Consider the following 5352-nt stretch of genomic DNA (forward strand, 5'->3'; position numbering starts at 1 on the left):
ATAATCGTGATCAATGATTTAAAACTTTATGTAATGATTGATCCAAATCATTCACACTGGCTCAGATGTCCCCGTAAAATCTTGAGTTTTAGTATACTTCTTTGTATTCTATCGACTTATTTCATCCCCCTTTTCAGCTGTATTTTCTGTGCCTGTTTCTGCCATTATCGATACTACTAGTATTCCAAATCCCCTTTGTCAATTTTATGTCGCTGTGGTGCTGTGTCGTGGCAAATCGGATCAATGTATATCCATACCCGATCACCTGTTGACTATGACTGACTGTTTAAAAACTCAACAATTACACAAGTGCTAACTACTATCAATTAATAAATGAAAAGTGCAGCTGTATTTCGATCTGTGGTTGTGTAATACAATATTGTCAACATTTGCTTGAATAAACAGCCCCGGAAATAGCGATTACCAGACCGCAGATTTGAGTTCTAACTGGCAGTCAAAATTACTATAATTAAAGCTAACAAGAAAATATTATCCAATGCGCGTTGTTAAAAGTAGTAGAAACAGTCCATACATATGATTACTGTAATGAGAGAGAAATATAAATTGAATAATGATGACGATAAATGATTTAATCTCCTTCTCCCACAGAGATGTAGATAAGAATAGGTAGATAGTTCTAATCGCTACATCTATATGACAAGCGCATCTCAAAGTGTAAATGGCAGCGAAATATTTGATAAAAAAAGGATATTTGTTTGCTTCTATGTTTTAAAGTTAGTGAGTTTGAAAATGCAGATTATTGGTCCGCTAAATGGTTTGATGGTAACACATAACTGTGGTTCAGACTGAATCTTCTGTAGATAAGTCAATTTCTTCAAGGTTTCCGACACGGTTTGTTAATGAGTGTTAACCAACAATAAAGCTAGATCCAGAGATTCGCAACGATGTTCTTCAATCGGTATGAATATTTCGTCACAGTTGCTATTATTTCCACAAATCATTGTGAATATGAACTCGACCGTTTCTTCTACCTTGACATGGTAGCCGGGCTTGTCTATCGTAATGAACCACTCGAGCTATACTGACTGGAACAATCGTTCATCAAGGTCCTGCCATGCCAGACAGGTCGGTTGAAGAACGGTAAGACTAAAAGCAGCAAACCCAATGTCCTAAGGCGAAGTCGTACTGCTGACCGTACAGAGGTGTTACGGCAGTAAGGTGTTTCCTTCAGACAATCAGCATGACAGCGATGCTGCCTTCCCACAATGAGGTATTGGGTTAGAAAAGTTCGACCCTAAAAGTGCACACCTCTCCTTATCCCACGGATATCCATCTCTGGCGGTAAGGTCCCAACAAGTACGGAGCTAACACAAAAATGTTGTGTGTGACTGACCTCAAGCAGTTGTCCCTTGGGTACTGCAATCACGCTCTCAGGTTACTAAGACCACTTCTAATTGGATTTCCTTTTCAGGTACCTCTGGAAGAACCCTTTCACGGTGTGGGCAACCGGGAAGTGATAACCGCCCTCATACCTCTAACAACACTCAAGATCATTGTATTCATAATCAATCTACCTCGTCAGTTCCTCCTACCTCAACTTTAAAATCTAAACTTCCTTTTTTGACTTTCTCCTCAAGTGTCACCATAGCCGACGATTCCAGTGCGTAAAACACTGTCCCAGGTCTACTGAAACCCCGCTCCAAACTACAGATTGGAGCCTTCAACGTACGTACCCTAAGTCAAATCGTTCAAAACGCCTCCTTGGCTAAGACCCTAGAATCTCGTCCCATTGATGTATGCTGTGTCTCCGAAACACACATATAGGATCCTAGTCTGGTCATTCACTTGACATCACCTCGCCAAAATGGAGAGCCGATGAGATCCACCCTCCGTGTATCTGGCGAGCCGATGGCTAGTTCTCGTGGACTTGCATGTGTAGGCACGGCACTTAGTACGAGAGCAGAACAAGCACTATTGCAGTGGATTCCCGTTAACAGTCGCCTATGTGCTGTTCGGCTAAACGGCTCCGTAAGAACTTTGAATGATAGGGACAAACGTCGTTGCCTTTTCGTCATTTCTGCCTACGCTCCCACTGACTGCAGCTCGGATGAAGTGAAAGATAAACTTTACAGAACTTCTTCAAAAAGCTAGGAGCTTAGACATAGTACTCGTAGCAGGTGACTTTAATGCTTAAGTAGGTGGCTTAAACCAAATAGAAAGACATTTAGTTGGATGTTTCTGTATTCCAGCTCAGTAAACAGTTGATAGTGGTCGTCTGTTGCAACTGTGCTAAGACAATCGTTTACTTTTAGCATACTAATTTTAAGCATAAGGAGAGACATCGTCTTATGTGTAGAACCACTGCACCAAACCCACGATAGACTCAAATAGACCATATTGCCATCAGATATCGTTGGAGAGGCTCGATAGAAGATTGTTGCTCGTATTGGAATACATGTTTAGACTCTGATCACGCTTTAATAGAAGCACGCATTTGTTTGCACCACACTGGACGCAGGAAAACTACACTAAGAAGACCCATTAGAATTGAACTGAGTGACGAGAAAGTCAAAAATAAGTTCCAGGAACAACTGAGTTCACATCTAGGCAGTTCTGTAAACGAGGCTGACCCAGATGTTGCTTGGAAAGATGAACGAACAGCTGTGGAAACAGCAGTAACATCTATTAGTAATTTAAACCAGAGGGTTACAATAAACCAATGGATTTCTTCTCAGTCTATTGCACTGATGGATTCTCGTGAACTCATTCCGTCAGGCTCTGAACATGATGAAGAGCGAAAGCAAATCAAACAGTTAGCAGTGGTGGGCAACGAAAGTAAAAGAGATGAAAAAGGCAGCGGCTATATGCAACACCAGACAACTGTTCAGACTAATGAAAGAAACCGGAATTAAGAAGTCAACTGTAAGCGAGACAATCTGGGAAAAAGACGACACTCTTATCTGCTCTAAGCCCAGACGTTTAGAACGATGGGCAAGACACTTTAGTGAACGGTTTAGCTAGCTTTCGCTACTGTACAGTTACACACCATTACCAGACAGTCTGAATGGAAAATTGAAGTAGGTTCCCTTATTCTAGTTGAAGTTCAGAAAGCTATAGCTAATGTGAAACGAAGAAGAGCAGCTGATCCAGATGACTTGGCTCCAGAGGTTTTTAGAAATAGTGGTCCAATTTTAGCGATTATGTTGACTAATATTTTAGCTAAAATCTGGAAATTAAAGGGTGTATCTCAGAAGTACATAAACCTTGTGAAGGCTCTTTACTCGAACGCTACCAGTCGAGTGAGAGTTTATGGCGAACTGTCATCTGATTTTACAACCCCAAGTGGTGTCCGATAAGGCTGTCCACTATCTCCATTTTTGTTTACATTCGTCATAGACCTACTGCTGGAAATAGCGCTCTCATCAAATGAATTTTCGGGGATTGATCTCCTACCAGGAGGTCCACTTATCGACTTAGAATATGCAGATGACATAGTCGTGTTTCGTGAAGACGCTGATAAAATGCAGTCTTTTGGTAGCACTGAGTAACAATGCCAGGATGTTTGGAATGCGTTTCTCCCCATCTAAATGTAAACTGTTACTCCAGGACTGGCCTGTGTCAACACTTGAACTAAGGATATGGAGTGAAGCAGTCGAACGAGTCGACAACTTCACTTATCTTGGAAGTCTGGTCAGTTCCTAATGGGTTGGTATCTGACGAGATCTCAGCACGAATTCAGAAAGCTCGTTTGGTTTCTGCCAACTTACGTCACCTATGACGAAGGCGAGATATCTGTCTATCAATTAAGGGACAAGTATACTGAGCAGCAGTTCGCTCTGTTCTACTTGCCAGCTGCGAAACGTGGCCATTAAGAGTAGATACTCGTGCGTTACTAGTATTTGATCACAGATGCCTTAGAAATATTGCTCGCATCTGCTGGGATAACCGGGTAAGTAATGGTGAGGTTAGACGTATGGTATTAGGGAATGATGGTAAATCAGTTGATGAGATTGTGAATCCTCATCAACTGAGATGGTTGGGCCGCGTGTTACGTATGCCTGAACACCGATTACCACGACGCGCAACGCTGACTAGTATTGGGGATGGTTGGAAGAGAGTTAGGGGCGGCCAAACCGAAACGTGGCATCAGTCATTGAAGTCACTAGCTTCTAGTCTGAGCCATGTTGGCAGATGCAGGCTACCTGGTTGGGGTCCGTGTGACTATCGTAACCAATGGTTGGAGACTGTGTGACATGGCTCAGAATCGGTCACGATGGCGTAGGTGTATACACTCTTTATCTTCCCTTAAATCTTGAGATTAAAATTGCTTGATAACTTTTTTCCTTCCTATACTATATCCTTATATACAACCTTTCTTTATATACTACCACTACTAAATTAATCACTTCTATGAATCCGGTGTTCATCTTATTGCGCTAATGGGATGTGGCACTTTGGACCTATGCATATGTGTGCCTGGTTCTTCGTTATAGATTACTGACTGAGTGAATATGAATAATCTATTGTATAATATTATACTTGTTATTTGTTCACTAATCGGCCTTTACAGTTTACGTAACATTGTTAGTCATAGTTTTTCGATTAACCAATATCCAGTTTATTCTTAAGATTTAAAATAAACACTAAAATCTGTCAACTAATCAAATGGTAATCTTTTAATTCAATTTTGATATTCACCTTTTTTTGTATAATTTAATACTTTAAAACTTTGGGTTTAGTCAAATAAACATTCCTTTATTTAAAGCTTGTTTTCCTTTAAAATAATCTATTTGCTATAAAGAATATCTTTGTTATTTGTGTCTCTTTTTAAATTGATAACTGAATTATAACAGTAAAATTACAACAATACACTACAATTTATCATATTTTTTTATGAATGATTTACGATAGAAAGGGTAATAATTAATCTCCTCATTTTGATAATTCATTATTCCCTAATGGATAGGTGGTTTGATATTTTGGTGTGTTTTTTTTTTTTGTTGTTTGTTTGTTTGAGAATATGAATAACTACAAAGATTAACATAAACTTATATATACATACATAAGAATTTAATCTGACCAGATTTAATCCGCTCCGGTTATAAAATACGTTCATATTTATCTATGTGTATGTGGGCAATTTTATTTGTATCATAATTATCTGTACTTTAAATATCAACAAAAGTGAGTTTTATGTGTTCACCACACATTTTAAAAACGATTCTTTAAGATTATTGCTGAAGGAGACATCGTTTTATAATAGCCAGTTAACGAATGTTATTTGATGATTTATAAAAATTTTCGTCTAAATTAGAGCGAATACTTTCAAAGTATTTGGGCGCCAAGTTGATGTAAGACATGAAATAGGAATAATATATTTGTAAAATCTCA

This window comes from Schistosoma mansoni, chromosome 2, assembly GCF_000237925.1.
Source record: "Schistosoma mansoni strain Puerto Rico chromosome 2, complete genome".
Classification (NCBI taxonomy): Eukaryota; Metazoa; Platyhelminthes; class Trematoda; order Strigeidida; family Schistosomatidae; genus Schistosoma; species Schistosoma mansoni.